The following is a 21412-nucleotide window of genomic DNA, read 5'->3' on the forward strand; positions in this document are numbered from 1 at the left end:
AATTTCGATTCCCCCCCCCCCGGTTTTTATATAGATCCACAGGGTAAACCTAACCCTAACCCTGACCCTAACCCTAACCCTAACACTAGTTTTGTGAGATTTGGCTGTTATTTCTGCTTGGTGGGGGGGGGGGGAGAAATTGAAATTTTGAATTTGAGATTTTTGAAAACTTTTTTTTCAGAATCGGAATCTCCATAGCCTAAAACGTGGGATTCCGTAAAAAAAATAATAAATAAGGGGGGGAAAGGTTCAGATTACATATAGTCCGTCTCCGCCCAAAAGTCACATCTAATTTAATCAGCTACACCCACAGATTCTCTCGCCACTTCTTCCTGCCTACCTACTTACCTGTCTGCTTTCACCTACCTGTTTGTCCATCCATCCACACTCATTTATATTCATCTATCTTTCCACCTGTTTATCCATTTTCATATCTATCCATTTGCTTATCTAGCTACCCATCCATCAGTGCATCTATCCATCTATCAAGCCATTTAGCTATCTATCTGTCTGTTTGTCTATCCATCCATCCATTTATCCAGCTATCTGTCTGTCTTTCCTTCTATCTATCTACCTTTCCATCCATCCATCTGTCTAACTATCTATCCATCTATATATCTCTCTAGTTATCCATTTAGCTCTCTATCTATCTGTCTACCCATCTCTCTAGCTATCTATCTATCTGTCTATCTATCCACTTGTCCATCTCTCTAGCTACCCATCTATCCATCCATTTATCCATCTCTCTAGCTTACTTCTTTATTACCCGCAAGGGGCTAAACATAGAGGGGACAAACAAGGACAGACAAAGGGATTAAGTCGATTACATCAACCCCAGTGCGTAAGTGGTACTTAATTTATCGACCCCGAAAGGATGAAAGGCAAAGTGGACCTCGGCGGAATTTGAACTCAGAACGTAACAGCAGACAAAATACCGTTAAGCATTTCACCTGGTTTGCTAACGTTTCTGCCAGCTCGCCGTCTTTCTAGCTACCCATCTTTCCATCTTGGTATTCATCAACCTATCTGTCTGTCCATTAGTTTATCTTCTTATCTACTCAAACACCCAACTGTCTACCTACCTAGCCATCCCATTACATCTACACACTTTGTATCTATCTAGCCCTCCACTAAGTCAACATCTACACATTATTTGTCTATCTATCCTTTAACACCTACACGATATGTCTAGTTATCCATCCGCTCATCCACCCAAACTTACTCATCTACCTACCAACCAAGCCTGTAGTTGTTTGCTAAAAGTTAATTGACATGTTTAGACATGCTGACTTACACATAAATATATACAAACATATACGCATACTTACACTTATACACATAACTACACATGATTATACATACAACCTTGTTGTTGTTGTTGTTGTTGTTGTCACTCCGTCGCTTACGATGTCGAGGGTTCCAGTTGATCCGATCAACGGAACAGCCTGCTCGTGAAATTAACGTGCAAGTGGCTGAGCACTCCACAGACACATGTACCCTTAATGTAGTTCTTAGGGAGATTCAGCGTGACACAGAGTGTGACAAGACTGGCCCTTTGAAATACAGGCACAACAGAAACAGGAAGAAAGAGTGAGAGAAAGTTGTGGTGAAAGAGTACAGCAGGGTTCGCCACCATCTCCTGCCGGAGCCTCGTGGAGCTTTTAGGTGTTTTCGCTCAATAAACACTCACAACGCCCGGTCTGGGAATCGAAACCGTGATCCTATGACCGCGAGTCCGCTGTCCTAACCACTGGGCCATTGCGCCTCCACACATACATATAACTACACATGTAATTTCCTATCATATTTAACTATTTAACTATTTAACTTGTTTCAGTCATTTGACTGCGGCCATGCTGGAGCACCGCCTTTAGTCGAGCAAATCGGCCCCGGGACTTATTCTTTGTAAGCCTAGTACTTATTCTATCGGTCTCTTTTGCCGAACCGCTAAGTGACGGGGACATAAACACACCAGCATCGTCTGTCAAGCAATGCTAGGGGGACAAACACAGACACACAAACACACACATATATATACATATATACGACGGGCTTCTTTCAGTTTCCGTCTACCAAATCCACTCACAAGGCTTTGGTCGGCCCGAGGCTATAGTAGAAGACATTTGCCCAAGATGCCACGCAGTGGAACTGAACCCGGAACCATGTGGTTGGTAAGCAAGCTACTTACCACACAGCCACTCCTGCGCCTATATACATACATCCTACACACACAAACATCATACATACATACATACATCACACACATTCATGCAGTGCCAGATTAAGGCCCACACAAACCTTAAGTACTTACAAGATTTCGGTGCCCCCCCCCCACCATATATATGTAATTCGAAACATAAACGATAACAAACCTTATTTATTTTCCAAAATGAAACAAAACAGTAAAATGGAAAATAATGTTTGTTTTTGAATACTTCTATTTTATTTAGATATGAACAGTTTCGTCTTCTTTTAATTGCAAAGTCTTTGATCAGATCCTCAAGACTTATCTTACTTAACGAATCTGCTTCTATACTTAGTAGAGGTAAGGCATCCAGTAGGCCTTGTTGCGTAATTGTTCTGACGGGGGTCTTTAATATATTTCCACTGAGAAAAATGAATGTTCAACTGGGTAATCTTCCAGTTTCGGGAGGTAAAAAAAGTAAATAAGAATACAAGGGGAAAATAACTTAACGTCTTACTAATATTATCCGTACTCTCCTCACCCCACCCGTTCGTGAGCGCGCATTCTTCATATTCGTTCACAGCAAGTTGTTTTACACCTATTACACTAATTTATTTTTTTATTTTTGAGCTCGGGTCAAACGCTTTAGTTTGACTGTTATTTCCCTATACTGGAAGATTACCATAAGTTGTTGTGCAGCCGGTACTATGATATTCAGTCTCGTGTGTGATTTATATATAAACAGTTAACTTCAATCACGTGTGTGATTTTATTTATAAACAGCTAAAAAAAAAAAAAAAAACCATTTCAGAGTAGTATGGATAATACTAGTAAGACGTTAAGTTATTTCCCTTGTATTTTATTTACTTTTTTTACCTCCCGAAACTGGAAGATTACCGTTCAACTGAGCAGTTTGTGGATCATTAGTGTTTGAAAGGCAATGTCTACTTTTGGAGAGACACACTCAATGATGTTTATTTTCACGTACTTCTACTTTATTTCCATTTGAAAAGTTTTCTCTTGCTTTTTTTTAATTGAAAAGTCAATGATCAGATCATTATGGTACCATGAGCACTCTGAAATTTTTGTTTATTTACGTTTGTCGTAATTTGAATTTAACATATGAGAGCGTCTCATAAAGCGAGATTTATATATCTTAATTTGCAGAGGAATTTGTAGTGGGTAGTTTAGCTTAATCGGTCAAAGCATTGTGACATGTAATCACAGGGATGTGAGTTCGAGTCCACAGCTAGCCACCTACACTTTTCTCTGCAAAATAGGGATATTTTATCCTGTTCAGGCTATATTATTAGCATTATTCTGCGATTGAGAATTTAAAATCACTTCTTTATATTTCTCATCATATAAACCACTCTTATCTCTTTTACTTCTTTTAATCATGAGACTGTGGCCATGTTGGGGCATTGCCTCAAAGAATTTTTAGTTGAATGCATTGACCCCAGTGCTTATTTTTTGCTAAACCTGGTACTTTTTCTATCAGTTTATTTTTGCTGCACTGCTAAATTACAGGAATGTAAACACACCAACACCAGTTGTCAAGAAGTGGTGGGGCACAAATACAGACAGGAAGACACACACCCATGATGGGCCTCTTTCAGTTTCCATTGACCAAATCCACTCACAAGGCTTTTGGCAGCCAAGGTCATAGCAGAAGAGACTTGCCCAAGGTACCTCACATTAGAACCATGTTGTTGGGGAGCAAACTTCTTACCACACAGCCACTTCACTTACTATTTTAACAAGTTTAACCCTAACCCTTTAGCAATGAAACCGACCATACCTAGCCAAAATAATTTACCTGTATTATTTTCAAACTGGCCAGATCAGGCCTCTCGCGCACTTTCATGTCATTGAAATCTCAAAGCTACCAAGGTAAGCGTTATATGAAGGCACATGGCTCAGCAGTTACAATATAGGGTTCGCAATCACGAGGTTGTGAGTTCAATTCCTGGACTGAGCTGTGTGTTGTAAAAATAAACAATCATGTCATTGAAATCTCAAAGCTACCACGGTAAATACATGACTAATTCATATCAATGTGAATAAATGTGAGGGTATCTGGTGGTCGTGGGATGTGTTAAAAATGACAGCTTAAATTGTCCTTAAATCACATACTCTCTCTTTACTCTTTTGCTTGTTTCAGTCATTTGACTGCGGCCATGCTGGGGCACCGCCTTTAGTCGAGTAAATCAACCCCAGGACTTATTCTTTGTAAGCCTAGTACTTATTTTATCTGTCTCTTTTGCCGAACCGCTGAGTTATGGGGACGTAAACACACCACCATCGGTTGTCAAGTGATGTTGTGGGGACAAACACAGACACACAAACATATACACACACATACATATATATATATACACATATACGACAGGCTTCTTTCAGTTTCCGTCTACCAAATCCACTCACAAGGCTTTGGTCGGCCCGAGGCTATAGTAGAAGACACTTGCCCAAGGTGCCACGCAATAGGACTGAACGCGGAACCACGTGGTTGGTAAGCAAGCTACTTACCACACAGCCACTCCTGCGTCTATACAAATATTTTTATTTTTTTACATAATCATATTGAATTACTGTGTGTAGAACACAAATTCGAAGAACTTTTCTGAAAATTCTAAGAAATATATATAAGTATTGATGGATTATATGGAGTACTCAAACCAGAATTCCGCCGCTATGCTTTCTCAGATATTTCTCAACAAAACAGCTATTTTGCAAAATGTGTTTTTTTATGCTTTGCTAAATCACTGTTAGAAGCAAAACATTTCCAACATAGGTGTAGGCGTGGCTGTGTGGTAAGTAGCTTGCTTACCAACCACATGGTTCTGGGTTCAGTCTCACTGCGTGGCACCTTGGGCAAGTGTCTTCTACTATAGCCTCGGGCCGACCAAAGCCATGTGAGTGGATTTGGTAGACGGAAACTGAAAGAAGCCCGTCGTATATATGTGTATATATATATATATATATATATATATATATATATATATATATATATATATGTATGTATGTATGTGTGTACATGTTTGTGTGTCTGTGTTTGTCCCCCCCAAATTCGCTTGACAACCGATGCTGGTGTGTTTACGTCCCCGTAACTTAGCGGTTCGGCAAAAGGAGACCGATAGAATAAGTACTAGGCTTACAAAGAATAAGTCCTGGGGTCGATTTGCTCGACTAAAGGCGGTGCCCCAGCATGGCCACAGTCAAATAACTGAAACAAGTAACAGAAAAGAAACATGCTTCACAGTTATAAGGTTTCTCTCCACTGTGTATTCTATTATGTTTTGTTAAGTCACTGCTAGAGGCAAAAGATTTTTCACATATTTCGCAACAATACAGTTTCTCTCTGGTGTGTCTACGTATGTGAACTACAAGATGAGAATTATCAGAATATGATCTCCCACAAATTTTACAGTGATATAGTTTCTCTCCAGTATGTGTTCTTTTGTGTCTTGTCAACTGAGTGTTACTGACGAAAGTGGAGGCGCAATGGCCCAGTGGTTAGGGCAGCGGACTCACGGTCATAGGATCACGGTTTCGATTCCCGGACCGGGCGTTGTTAGTGTTTATTGAGCAAAAACACCTAGAAGCTCCTCGAGGCTCTGGCAGGGGATGGTGGCGAACCCTGCTGTACTCTTTCACCACAACTTGCTCTCACTCTTACTTCCTGTTTCTGTTTTGCCTGTAATTCAAAGGGTCAGCCTTGTCACACTGTGTCACACTGAATATCCCCGAGAACTACGTTAAGGGTACACGTGTCTGTGGAGTGCTCAGCCACTTGCACGTTAATTTCATGAGCAGGCTGTTCCGTTGATTGGATCAACTGGAACCCTCGACGTCGTAAGCGACAGACTGCCAACAATAACAACTGATGAAAGATTATCCGCATATTCCACAATGATATGGTTTTTCTCCAGTGTGATTACATATGTGAACTTCAAGGCAAAAATTATCAGAGAAATTCTTCCCACATATTTCACAGTGAGAGCATTTTTCTCCAGTATGTACTCTTTTGTGTATTGATAACCAACTGTTTGATACAAAATATTTTCCACAGACTTTGGACACTAAACTACGCTTGCGAAGACCTGTTGAGGCAAATGAAATCGAAATCGAGTTAAATTTGATGACTGGCACCCATGCCAACATCGTCTCCTTCATTGGACACAAAACTCAGCTTGCGAAGACTTATTGGGGCAAGCAAAAGCGAAATTGTGATGGCACCTGTGCCCAGCATCGCCTTTCTGGCACTTGTGCCCGCGCCATGTGTAAGGACTTTTGAGCGAGATTGTTGCCAGTGCCCCTAGACTGGCTCTTGTGCGGGTGGCACATAAAATACACCATTTCGAGCATGGCTGTTGCCAGTACCGCCTGACTGGCCTTCGTGCGGGTGACACGTAAAAGCACCCTCTACACTCTCGGAGTGGTTGGCTTTAGGAAGGGCATCCAGCTGTAGAAACTCTGGCAAATCAGATTGGAGCCTGGTGTAGCCATCTGGTTTCACCAGTCCTCAGTCAAATCGTCCAACCCATGCTAGCATGGAAAGCGGACGTCAAACGATGATGATGATGATGATGATGATGATGATGATGATGATGACTTCACAATGGTAGGCCTTTTTTCCAGTGTGGATTCTTTTGTGAACGACAAGACTAGAATCGTGACTAAAATTTCCCCCCACATATTTCGCAGTGGAAGGGTTTCTCTCCAATATGTATCCTTCGATGTCTAGCTAAATAACTGTTCTTGAGAAAAAATTTCCCACATATTTCACAACTATATGGTTTCTCGCCGGTGTGTCAACGTATACGAACTACAAGGTTAGAATTATTAGAGAATGATTTCCTGCACATTTCACAGTAAGGTTTTTCTCCGGTGTGAACTCTTTCGTGTTTTATTAAATTACTGTTTGAAACGAAACACTTCCCACACATTTCACAGAGATAAAGTCTTTCCTTATTAAGTATTGTTTTATGTGAAAAAACTTCCTGTTAGAAGAGAACACCTCCTTATAAATATCACAGTGATATTCAGGAAAAACTTTCTGTTCAGGATCCTTGTCTCCTGTTTTACTGTATCTATATTGTTATTAGTCTGTATTACTGTATCTATATTGTTATTAGTCTGTATTACTGTATCTATATTGTTATTAGTCTGTATTACTGTATCTATATTGTTATTAGTCTGTATTACTGTATCTATGTTGTTATTAGTCTGTATTACTGTATCTATATTGTTATTAGTCTGTATTACTGTATCTATATTGTTATTAGTCTGTATTACTGTATCTATATTGTTATTAGTCTGTATTACTGTATCTATGTTGTTATTAGTCTGTATTACTGTATCTATATTGTTATTAGTCTGTATTACTGTATCTATGTTGTTATTAGTCTGTATTACTGTATCTATGTTGTTATTAGTCTGTATTACTGTATCTATATTGTTATTAGTCTGTATTACTGTATCTATGTTGTTATTAGTCTGTATTACTGTATCTATATTGTTATTAGTCTGAATTACTGTATCTATGTTATTAGTCTGTATTACTGTATCTATGTTGTTATTAGTCTGTATTACTGTATCTATGTTGTTATTAGTCTGTATTACTGTATCTATATTGTTATTAGTCTGAATTACTGTATCTATGTTATTAGTCTGTATTACTGTATCTATGTTGTTATTAGTCTGTATTACTGTATCTATGTTGTTATTAGTCTGTATTACTGTATCTATATTGTTATTAGTCTGTATTACTGTATCTATATTGTTATTAGTCTGTATTACTGTATCTATGTTGTTATTAGTCTGTATTACTGTATCTATGTTGTTATTAGTCTGTATTACTGTATCTATGTTGTTATTAGTCTGTATTACTGTATCTATGTTGTTATTAGTCTGTATTACTGTATCTATATTGTTATTAGTCTGTATTACTGTATCTATATTGTTATTAGTCTGTATTACTGTATCTATGTTGTTATTAGTCTGTATTACTGTATCTATGTTGTTATTAGTCTGTATTACTGTATCTATGTTGTTATTAGTCTGTATTACTGTATCTATGTTGTTATTAGTCTGTATTACTGTATCTATATTGTTATTAGTCTGTATTACTGTATCTATATTGTTATTAGTCTGTATTACTGTATCTATGTTGTTATTAGTCTGTATTACTGTATCTATATTGTTATTATTCTGTATTACTGTATCTATGTTGTTATTAGTCTGTATTACTGTATCTATATTGTTATTAGTCTGTATTACTGTATCTATATTGTTATTAGTCTGTATTACTGTATCTATGTTGTTATTAGTCTGTATTACTGTATCTATGTTGTTATTAGTCTGTATTACTGTATCTATGTTGTTATTAGTCTGTATTACTGTATCTATATTGTTATTAGTCTGTATTACTGTATCTATATTGTTATTAGTCTGTATTACTGTATCTATATTGTTATTAGTCTGTATTACTGTATCTATATTGTTATTAGTCTGTATTACTGTATCTATGTTGTTATTAGTCTGTATTACTGTATCTATATTGTTATTAGTCTGTATTACTGTATCTATGTTGTTATTAGTCTGTATTACTGTATCTATATTGTTATTAGTCTGTATTACTGTATCTATATTGTTATTAGTCTGTATTACTGTATCTATATTGTTATTAGTCTGTATTACTGTATCTATGTTGTTATTAGTCTGTATTACTGTATTTATATTGTTATTAGTCTGTATTACTGTATCTATGTTGTTATTAGTCTGTATTACTGTATCTATATTGTTATTAGTCTGTATTACTGTATCTATATTGTTATTAGTCTGTATTACTGTATCTATATTGTTATTAGTCTGTATTACTGTATCTATGTTATTAGTCTGTATTACTGTATCTATATTGTTATTAGTCTGTATTACTGTATCTATATTGTTATTAGTCTGTATTACTGTATCTATATTGTTATTAGTCTGTATTACTGTATCTATGTTGTTATTAGTCTGTATTACCGTATGTATGTTGTTATTAGTCTGTATTACTGTATATATGTTGTTATTAGTCTGTATTTCTGTATCTATGTTGTTATTAGTCTGTATTACTGTATCTATGTTGTTATTAGTCTGTATTACTGTATCTATATTGTTATTAGTCTGTATTACTGTATCTATATTGTTATTAGTCTGTATTACTGTATCTATGTTGTTATTAGTCTGTATTACTGTATCTATATTGTTATTAGTCTGTATTACTGTATCTATATTGTTATTAGTCTGTATTACTGTATCTATGTTGTTATTAGTCTGTATTACTGTATCTATGTTGTTATTAGTCTGTATTACTGTATGTATGTTGTTATTAGTCTGTATTACTGTATCTATATTGTTATTAGTCTGTATTACTGTATCTATATTGTTATTAGTCTGTATCACTGTATCTATATTGTTATTAGTCTGTATTACTGTATCTATATTGTTATTAGTCTGTATTACTGTATCTATGTTGTTATTAGTCTGTATTACTGTATCTATGTTGTTATTAGTCTGTATTACTGTATCTATGTTGTTATTAGTCTGTATTACTGTATCTATATTGTTATTAGTCTGTATTACTGTATCTATATTGTTATTAGTCTGTATTACTGTATCTATATTGTTATTAGTCTGTATTACTGTATCTATATTGTTATTAGTCTGTATTACTGTATCTATATTGTTATTAGTCTGTATTACTGTATCTATATTGTTATTAGTCTGTATTTCTGTATCTATGTTGTTATTAGTCTGTATTACTGTATCTATGTTGTTATTAGTCTGTATTACTGTATCTATATTGTTATTAGTCTGTATTACTGTATCTATATTGTTATTAGTCTGTATTACTGTATCTATGTTGTTATTAGTCTGTATTACTGTATCTATATTGTTATTAGTCTGTATTACTGTATCTATATTGTTATTAGTCTGTATTACTGTATCTATGTTGTTATTAGTCTGTATTACTGTATCTATATTGTTATTAGTCTGTATTACTGTATCTATATTGTTATTAGTCTGTATTACTGTATCTATGTTGTTATTAGTCTGTATTACTGTATCTATGTTGTTATTAGTCTGTATTACTGTATCTATGTTGTTATTAGTCTGTATTACTGTATCTATGTTGTTATTAGTCTGTATTACTGTATCTATATTGTTATTAGTCTGTATTTCTGTATCTATGTTGTTATTAGTCTGTATTACTGTATCTATATTGTTATTAGTCTGTATTACTGTATCTATGTCGTTATTAGTCTGTATTACTGTATCTATATTGTTATTAGTCTGTATTACTGTATCTATGTTGTTATTAGTCTGTATTACTGTATCTATATTGTTATTAGTCTGTATTACTGTATCTATGTTGTTATTAGTCTGTATTACTGTATCTATATTGTTATTAGTCTGTATTACTGTATATATGTTGTTATTAGTCTGTATTACTGTATCTATATTGTTATTAGTCTGTTTTACTGTATCTATATTGTTAAAAATAATTGTGTTAGAAGTGTCCAAATAATTAATGTTCATCATCATCATCATCGTTTAACGTCCGCTTTCCATGCTAGCATGGGTTGGACGATTTGACTGAGGACTGGTGAAACCAGATGGCAACACCAGGCTCCAATCTAAATTTGGCAGAGTTTCTACAGCTGGATGCCCTTCCTAACGCCAACCACTCCGAGAGTGTAGAGGGTGCTTTTACGTGTCACCCGCACGAAGGCCAGTCAGGCGGTACTGGCAACGGCCATGCTCAAAATGGTGTATTTTATGTGCCACCCGCACAAGAGCCAGTCCAGGGGCACTGGCAACGATCTCACTCTGAAGTCCTTACACATGCCACGGGCACAAGTGCCAGAAAGGCGATGCTGGGCACAGGTGCCATCCTGATTTCGCTTGCCCCAATAAGTCTTTGCAAGCTGAGTTTCGTGTCCAATGAAGGAGACGACGTTGGCATGGGTGCCAGTCGTCGAATTTAGTTCGGTTTTGATTTCACTTGCCTCAACAGGTCTTCGCAAGTGTAATTTAGTGTCCAATGAAGGAAAGGTACGCATAAGTGGGCTGGCTGAGGCCTTATCAATTCCTGAGGAATTCTTAAAAGCTGAGAAATATCTGTAAGTATATAATCTATTGTGGAGGTGCAATGGCCCAGTGGTTAGGGCAGTGGACTCGCTTTCGGAGGATTGCGGTTTCGATTCTCAGACCGGGCATTATGTGTGTTTATTGAGCGAAAACACCTAAAGCTCCATGAGGTTCCGGCAGGGGTAGGTGGCGACCCCTGTTGTACTCTTTCGCCCTAACTTTCTCTCACTCTTTAATCCTGTTTCTTGAGTAACGCTGCAATGGACTGGTGTCCCGTCCAGCTGGGGGAAACACATACGCCATAGAAACCGGGCCCATGAGCCTGGCTAGGCTTTAAAAGGGCGCATAATAAATAATAAAATCTATTATGCAATAATCCTTTAGCAATGAAACCGACCATACCTAGCCAAAATAATCTACCTGTATTATCGTCAAACTGGCCAGATCAGGGCTCTTGCACTTACCCTACAATGTTATTGTAAAAATAATCAATCATGTCATTGAAATCTCAAAGTTACCGAGGTAAATACATGACTAATTCATATCACTGTGAATAAATAAGTGTTATATGAAGGCACATGGCTCAGCAGTTACAATGTAGAGTTCACAATCATGAGGTTGTGAGTTCAATTCCTGGACTGAGCTATGTGTTGTGCTCTTGAGCAAGACACTTTATTTTCACACTGCTCCACTTCACTCAACAGAAGAAATGAGTTGTGACGTCACTGGTGCCAAGCTGTATCATGGCCTTTGCCTTTTCCTTGGATAACATCAATGGCATGGAGAGGGGAGGCTGGTATGGATGGGCGACTGCTGGTCTTCCGTAAACAACCTTACCTGGACTTGTGCCTCAGAGGGGAACTTTCAAGGTGCAATCCCAATGGTCATTTATGACCAAAGGGGTCTTTACTCCATCACCCATATTTGACAGACTAATCTGAATGCTAAAGGGTTAAAGTGATTTCTTTTGTACCATAAACCATTTACCATTTCTGTGGTGCCTCACACCCCCAACACCACCACCACCACCACCACCAGTTCTCTTGATGCACTAATCATGTGCTTAATTTACTAAATAATTAATCCAACGTTGCACACATGCTGGTCCCTCTCATATACATACATACATACATACATACATCACACACATACACACACCAGTTCTACTGATATGCCCAACCCAGAATCTAAGATAGCGGACACATCCTAAAGCCCCACCCTTGTCCCAACAGTGCCTACCAACTTGTTTGTCAGGTTTCCGATGAAGCAGGATCTGCATGTGTTTACAAAACGGAAACGAAAGACCTAAACCCACACATTTCAGCCAATCAGATGATTATTGGGATTAGGTTTACAATTGTAATGTTCACATGATGGGGAGGGGGTGGGAAGAAGGTGAAGCAGGAAGGGAATGAAAGAAAGAAGTAAGAAAAATGAAAGAATGAAAGAGAGAAGACTGAAAGAAGAAAGGAGAGAATGAAAGAAGGAAGAAAAAGAGTAAAAAAAAAAAGGAAGATGAAAGAAGAAAAAAGAATGAAATAAAGCAGACTAAAAGAAGAAAGAAAAAGAATGAAAGAAAGAAGAAAAATGAAAGAATAAAAGAAAGGAAAGAATGAAAAAGGAAGAAAAAGAGTAAAAGAAAGGAAGATGAAAGAAAAGAAAGAAAGAAGAAAAAGAATGAAATAAAGCAGACTAAAAGAAAGAAGTAAGAAAAATGAAAGAATAAAAGGAATGAAAGAAAGAAGACCGAAAGAAGAAAGGAGAGAATGAAAGAAGAAAGAAAAAGAGTAAAAGAAAATGAAAGAAAATGAAAGAAAGAAGAAAAAGACTGAAATAAAGTAGACTAAAAGAAGAAAAAGAATGAAAGAAAGAAGAAAAATGAAAGAATAAAAGGAATGAAAGAAAGAAGAAAGATGGAAGAAAAAGAGTAAAAGAAAGGAAGATGAAAGAAAATGAAAGAAGAAAAAGAATGAAACAAAGCAGACTAAAAAAAGAAGAAGAAATGGAAGAAGGAAAATGAATGATGAAGAAAACAATGAAGAAGAAGGAAGGAGGACAGGAAGGGCAGGGAATGAAAACGAATTAGTAGAGAAAAAAGGGGTGGAGGAAGAGGAGAGAAAATTAAAAAAAAAATACAACCAGAAAGAAAACGAAAAAAAATAATATAATAAAATATGAATAAAAACTACTAAAAATAACTATATATATACATATATACACACACAGAGAAAAGAAAGAAGTGAAGAAGAAGAAGAAGTGTACTGAAACTACAAACAATGATGTATTTAGTAAAGTTAGTCATTGAAGTTGATGGGGAGTGACTAAAGATACTTGAGTCTTGGTTGGTTTGTTGGTCTTTTATTGGTGTTGAGATTAGTGTTGTATGTTACTGGGTTTAGTATAGATTAGACACAGATTGTCAAGTAGTGACAATTTGAAGAAAAGAAAAATTATGACCATCAAAGTAGTAGTATGTATGTATGTATGTATGTATGTATGTATGTATGTATGTATGTAAGTATGTCATTGTTTAGTTTTATTCCAAGATTTCTTGCTGATAGAGAAAGAGCCGGTTTCTAACCTAGATCCAAGGTTCCTTCATTGGAATTTCAACATCAACAACAGGATTATTTTTGTTTGTATGTATATATCATCATCATCATCATCATCATCGTTTAACGTCCGCTTTCCATGCTAGCATGGGTTGGACGATTTGACTGAGGACTGGTGAAACCGGATGGCAACACCAGGCTCCAATCTGATTTGGCAGAGTTTCTACGGCTGGATGCCCTTCCTAACGCCAACCACTCTGAGAGTGTAGTGGGTGCTTTTACAGTGCCACCGGCACGAAGGCCAGTCAGGCGGTACTGGCAAGAGCCACACTCAAAATGGTGTATTTTATGTGCCACCTGCACAAGAGCCAGTCCAGGGGCACTGGCAACGATCTCGCTCGAAAGTCCTTACACATGCTGCTGTCTAAATCATTGTTTATTAATAATATTCTTTTCTATTCTAGGTACAAGGCCTAACATTTTGGGAGAGTGGGGGGGGGGCAGTTGATTAGACTAACCCCAGCATTCAACTCAACTGGTACTTAATTTAACGACCCCAAAAGAATGAAAGGCAAAGTCGACCTCGATGGGATTAGTTTATCGATAATATTGATACGCCAACTTGTTGTTTTTGTCTGTGTGTACCTGTGGTATGTGTCACACTTGAAAGAAAGAAGCAAGTGGCAAAGTGGGAGAGAGGATGACAGAGAGGAAGTGAAAGAGAGAGAGAGTGAGAGAGAGAGGTAGAGAGAGAGAGTGAGAGCAACAGTGAGTGGTGGCGGCGTTCATCTTGTGTTTTTAAAGGCTTTATCACATCACAAGAAAAGTAGATCAAAAGAAAAGTTGATCAAGCCATCCAACCCATGAGAGCATGGAAAACAGACATTAAATGTTGATGATGACGAGGAGGATGTCTGTGTGTCTATGTACCCACTGCATGAGGTAACGAACTAGTTTACATAATTTTATCTATGAATCATTTTTCTTATCAGCAAACTATTGCAGTGAACTTTCAGCCTTCAGCTAAACAGAATCAATTTCAAAACAGTCACACAGTCCCCAATTCACGCTTAATGAATTATTCAGGAGTGACTGTTTGAGTCCCCAACTTCCTTCAAAAGTGTTTCAAAATGCAATCTCAGTTTATCATGGTGCAATACTCTGGCCTATCACCTCTAATGTCGTCATCGTCAGTTTTTAACATCTACTTTTACACATATGCATGGCTCGGACAGAATTCATTAAAGCAGATTTGTTTTTCAATGACTTAATGCCTTTCCTATCATCAATCCTCACCAGTCAGATAACACTTCCCCCGTGGCCAGGTGTTTTAGGGGAAGATAAGTAGTAAATGACACTGCATATATGACTGGCACTCATATACAACCTATGTGCAATGTTAAGACAAGGAGACACACACATATGCTTATATACACATAAATATATATATATCCATACATATATTTATATATATATATATATATATGTGCGTGTGTATATGTACATGTAAATATACATATATAATTGCACACACAGATAGGTGCAGGGATGGTTATGTAGTTGATTGCTTTGCTTCCTGGCCCACATGATTTTGGGTTCAGTCCCAATGCGTGGCAGCTTGGGAAATATCATCTGTTATATATATATATACATATATATATATAAACACTGTGTGTGTGTGTGTGTGTGTGTGTGTATTATAGGTACAGGCACGGCTGAGTCATAAGAAGCTTGCTTCTAAACCACATGGTTCTAGGTTCAGTCCCACTGCATAGCACCTTGGGGGAAGTGTCTTCAACTATACCCTCAGGCTGGCCAAAGCCTTGTGAGTGGAAGTGGTAGATGGAAGCTGAAAGAAGCTCATTGTGTGTGTGTGTGTGTGTGTGTGTGTGTGTGTGTGTGTGTGTGTGTGTGTGTATGTGTGTATGTATATATATATGTATTGACACGTAAAAGCACCCACTACACTCTCTGAGTGGTTGGCGTTAGGAAGGGCATCCAGCTGTAGAAACTCTGCCAAATTAGATTGGAGCCTGGTGTTGCCATCCGGTTTCACCAGTCCTCAGTCAAATCGTCCAACCCATGCTAGCATGGAAAGCGGACGTTAAACGATGATGATGATGATGATATATATATATATAAGGGAGATGCAAAATGTGAGCTAATCAAAGAGTTGTAAATGGTTTTGGAAACTGAAAGAAGCCCAGTGTGTGTGTGTGTGTAATAATTATTTGCAGGATCCAATAGAATCGAGGACAGTATAACTTTGTATCAACCATCAACAGTGTGTACAGACACTCCTATACAGATTTGTCCTTTGAGTTACACATGCACCCATAAATATAGACCAAATATACATAACACGTACATATAATCACACAAGAGTAAACTCTGGCATGCAGTCTACAGTCCACCATAGACTCACAATCCAAAGCAGGGAAGGTTCCGGGTGTAGTGTAGTATAAACAATAACACAAAGGAGTTGAAGTTCACTACAGCTGTTTCAGGCATGTTTTTTATTGATGAACAAATCAATTATCATCATCATCATCATCGTTTAACATCCGCTTTCCATGCTAGCATGGGTTGGACGATTTGACTGAGGACTGGTGAAACCAGATGGCTACACCAGGCTCCAATCTGATTTGGCAGAGTTTCTACAGCTGGATGCCCTTCCTAACGCCAACCACTCCGAGAGTGTAGTGGGTGCTTTTACGTGTCACCCGCATGAAGGCCAGTCAGGCGGTACTGGCAACGGCCATGCTCAAAATGGTGTATAATATTTTATGTGCCACCCGCACAAGAGCCAGTCCAGGGGCACTGGCAATGATCTCGCTCGAAAGTCCTTACACATGCCGCGGGCACAAGTGCCAGAAAGGCGACCCTGGGCACAAGTGCTATCCCGATTTCGCTTTTGCTTGCCTCAATAAGTCTTCGCAAGCTGAGTTTCGTGTCCAATGAAGGAGACGACGTTGGAAACATTTTCTTCGGGAGAATTAAAATTAAAATAAAATTTAAAGTTTAGGATTTTTTACTCAAAGCATATAGAAAGCATATTGACTCTCTCATTTTGGTACTGGTTAAGAGAGTAAATTGGAGAATATCGTTTTGATGTTAAATATATGTGGGGATAAATCTATCCGCACCTCTAGAGAATGTAGAAAGAAGAAACAAAACTCACATCCTGGTCGTGGGAAGCTAAAGGGTTTAGGCGGTGGTGTCAATTACTCGATAAAATAGAAGGGGTGGCTCTGTGAGATAGCCTACATGCCATGGAGATAAACGAGGAAATAAAGGATGATAACAAATAATAAAAATTAAATGAAATAAAAAGAGTTGTTGTTGTTGGCACTCCGTCGCTTACGACGTCGAGGGTTCCAGTTGATCCGATCAACGGAACAGCCTGCTCATGAAATTAACGTGCAAGTGGCTGAGCACTCCACAGACATGTGTACCCTTAATGTAGTTCTCGGGGGATATTCAGCGTGACACAATGTGTGACAAGGCTGACCCTTTGAATTACAGGCACAACAGAAACAGGAAGTAAGAGTGAGAGAAAGTTGTGGTGGAAGAGTACAGCAGGGTTCGCTACCATCCCCTGCCGGAGCCTCGTGGAGCTTTAGGTGTTTTCACTCAATAAACACTCACAACGCCCGGTCTGGGAATCGAAACCGCGAGTCCGCTGCCCTAACCACTGGGCCATTGCGCCTCCACATAAAAAGAGTACAAATAAAATTAATATAGAATAATCATTGTAAGGAACACCAGCCCAAGTGCTTCTAATGTGACACCAGCACTTTTTATGTAGCACCAGTGCTTTTAATGTAGCACCAGTGCTTTTTATGTGGGACCAGCACAAGTACTTCTAAACGTGACACCAGTGCTTTTTACGTAGCACCAGTGCTTCTAACATGCCACTAGCACCAGTACTTTTTATGTGACACCAGCACCAGTGCTGCTAACATGGTTCCGAGCACCCGTGTCAATTCTACTGTGGCAAATGGGTCTTCTTGTGTACAGCAATGTTCCAGATATCTCAAGTCTTTTGTCATCTCCTTCATAAGACTCCTTGTTATTTACTCCCAGATCAGTCCTAATTCACGGGAGCCAGTTGGTGGCATGTAAAAAAGCACTATCTGAATGTGGTTGATGCCAGTTCTGCCTGACTGGCTCCCATGCTGGTGGCATGTAAAAAGCACCCACTATATATATATATATATATATATATATATATATATATATATATGGTGGTTGTCTACTCCTTACACAGAGTTTGACCACCTCCTGCACCTACACCACAGCCCTTTCATGGCGTCTGATGTGGCTTTTTAAACCAGACAGTGTTTTGAAAAAACACCCACACAGATTGCACCTCTGATTTGCACTACCAATACCTGCAAGTAAGTTCTGCTCATTGTGGATCCTAACATGTCTTTTAAGACCCCCACTGGATTTGCAAGCCCTCTGGCACACACCACATTCAAACGTGTGCACGGACATATAATCAGAATAGCTGGATGATGTTTGTTTTCCATGGGTTCGCAGGTGAGATTTGAGGCCAGCCAAGGACAGACATGGTCTGTCACAGACTGTGCACACAAAAAGGTCCTTGTCATTCACCTTCTCGATCTTTACATATATACACATATGTGTGTGTATATATAGATATAGGGCGACATTATCTAATGTGTTCTTCTCTGTTGTTGTTTGGCCCCAAGTCAGACTTGATCCAGCAGACCTATGATCAGACATATTCCAACGGTGACCATCCTGTCTTTTTATTATTAGGTGTGGTATATATAGGACTACATTATTTAATGTTTTTTTTTCTCCTTGTTATTTACCCTCAGATCAGTCCTAATTCAGGAGACTTATGATCAAAAAAAGAAACAGCTACTTATTTCTTCTCTTTTATTCTGGGTCTACATTTTCTAGTGTGTTCAGAGTCGAAAGCAGCACTAGAGTTAGAGCTGCATTTCATTCTTCTGGTGTTGATAAATAATCCCAAATGATGCCATTACTTATTTCTTTATTGCCCACAAGGGGCTAAACATAGAGGGGACAAACAAGGACAGACAAAGGGATTAAGTCGATTACATCGACCCTAGTGCGTAACTGGTACTTAATTTATCGACCTCGAAAGGATGAAAGGCAAAGTTGACCTCGGTGGAATTTGAACTCAGAACGTAACGGCAGACGAAATACCTCTAAGCATTTCGCCTGGCATGCTAACGTTTCTGCCAGCTCGCCGCCTTGTGTCTCTTACTATAACCTTGGGCTGACCAAAGCTTTGTGAGTGGATTTGGTAGATAGAAACTGAAAGAATCCTAATGTGTATGCATTTATACATATGTGTGCGTCTTTGTGTCTATGTTTGTCCTCAACTACCAGTGTTTCTGTCCTCATAACTTAGTAGCTCGGCAAAAGGGAACAATAGAATAAATACCAGGCTTTAAAAATTAAATCCACACCTAATAATAAAAAGACAGGTTGGTCACCGTTGGAATATGTCTGATCATAGGTCTGCTGGATCAAGTCTGACTTTGGGCCAAACAACGACAAACAAGAACACATTAGATAATGTCGCCCTATATCTATATATACACACACATATAATGTCAATGTGAATACCCGTCAGAGTGTAAGTATCTTGAGAGAAAAGCTGAACATCAGTTGTAGTGTGCAAGAGAGACGATTGCGCTGGTATGGACATGTGGTGAGAATGGATGAGGATAGCTGCGTGAAAAAGTGCCACACCCTAACAGTTGAGGGAACCCGTGGAAGAGGTAGGCCCAGGAAGACCTGGGCTGAGGTGGTGAGGCAAGACCTTCGTACATTGGGCCTCACCGAGGCGATGACTACTGACCGAGACCTTTGGAAATGTGCTGTGCGTGAGAAGACCCGGCAAGCCAAGTAAGATCTTTGCCAGTGCCCCTGGACTGGCTCTTGTGCGGGTGGCACATAAGATGCACCATATAGAGCGCGGCTGTTGCCAGTACCGCCTGACTGGCTTCCGTAGGATTTTCGAGCGAGATCGTTGCCAGTGCCCCTGGACTGGCTTGTGCGGGTGGCACATAAAAGACATCATTTCGAGTGTGGCCGTTGCCAGTATCGCCTGACTGGCCTTCGTGCAGGTGACACGTAAAAGCACCTACTACACTCTCTGAGTGGTTGGCGTTAGGAAGGGCATCCAGCTGTAGAAACTCTGCCAAATTTCGATTGGAGCCTGGTGTTGCCATCCGGTTTCACCAGTCCTCAGTCAAGTCGTCCAACCCATGCTAGCATGGAAAGCGGACGTTAAACGATGATGATGATGATATATATATATATATATATATATGTATATAGTGGGTGCTTTTTACATGCCACCAACTGCCTCCCATGCCGGTGGCACATAAAAAGCACCCACTACACACTCGGATTGGTTGGCATTAGGAAGGGCATCCAGCCAAATCAGATTGGAGCCTCGTGCAGCCTCCTGGCTTGCCAGTCCACAGTCAAACCATCCAACCCATGCCAGCATGGAAAACAGATGTATGATGATGATGATGATATCTGTAGAGAGAGAGAGAGAGAGAGAGAGACAGACAGACAGAAAGAGAAAGAAGCAGAAAGAGATGTCACACCAAAAATATTCAAACAATATTTTACAAACGAGTAAAAATATCAGGAGTGCATAGCGTTACATAAATATCATCATCATCATCATCGTTTAACGTCCGCTTTCCATGCTAGCATGGGTTGGACGATTTGACTGAGGACTGGTGGAACCCGAAGGCTACACCAGGCTCCAATCTGATTTGGCAGAGTTTCTACAGCTGGATGCCCTTCCTAACGCCAACCACTCCGGGAGTGTAGTGGGTGCTTTTACGTGTCACCCGCACGAAGGCCAGTCAGGCGGTACTGGCAACGGCCACGCTCAAAATGGTGTATTTTATGTGCCACCTGCACAAGAGCCAGACCAGGGGCACTGGCAACGATCTCGCTCGAAAATCCTTACACATACTGCGGGCACAAGTGCCAGAAAGGCGACGCTGGGCACAGGTGCCATCACGATTTCGCTTGCCCCAACAGGTCTTCACAAGCTGAGTTTCATGTCCAATGAAATATTTCAAAAATTTAACAAAAACACAACAAAGAGAAATATTACAAAACCATATACAAAAAATATGCAGCTTATTCCTCATCAGTCAATTGTCAAAAGATCATTACAGTTTCATGCATTTAATGTTGATATTATTTACTCTTGGAGTGGAGGCGCAATGGCCCAGTGGTTAGGGCAGCGAACTCACGGTCATAGGATCGCAGTTTCGATTCCCAGACCGGGCGTTGTGAGTGTTTATTGAGCGAAAACACCTAAAGCTCCACGAGGCTCCGGCAGGGGATGGTGGCGAACCCAGCTGTACTCTTTCACCACAACTTTCTCTCACTCTTACTTCCTGTTTCTGTTGTGCCTGTAATTCAAAGGGTCAGCCTTGTGACACTGTGCCACGCTGAATATCCGCAAGAACTACGTTAAGGGTACACGTGTCTGTGG

The 21412-nt window shown here is 38.9% G+C and overlaps 2 protein-coding genes across 4 annotated transcripts in view; one reads left to right on the forward strand and one right to left on the reverse strand.

Annotated features, from left to right (window-relative positions):
* Positions 1-21412, forward strand: part of LOC106878274 (putative RNA-binding protein 19) — a 133672-nt gene that overhangs the window by 43202 nt on the left and 69058 nt on the right. The window lies entirely within an intron of this gene.
* LOC106869059 (uncharacterized) overlaps positions 1-21412 on the reverse strand; it is a 55025-nt gene that overhangs the window by 27126 nt on the left and 6487 nt on the right. Inside the window, exon 1 of one of the 3 annotated variants that reach the window (XM_089346324.1) lies at positions 4005-4023. The exons of the other annotated variants lie outside the window; for them this stretch is intronic. The gene's annotated coding sequence lies outside the window, so the exon portion shown is untranslated. Of the gene's footprint in view, positions 1-4004; positions 4024-21412 lie in introns of those variants that run through there. 3 annotated transcript variants of the gene reach the window in all.

The sequence above is a fragment of the Octopus bimaculoides genome, chromosome 30 (genome assembly GCF_046866305.1).
Source record: "Octopus bimaculoides isolate indiv1 chromosome 30, ASM4686630v1, whole genome shotgun sequence".
NCBI lineage: Eukaryota > Metazoa > Mollusca > Cephalopoda > Octopoda > Octopodidae > Octopus > Octopus bimaculoides.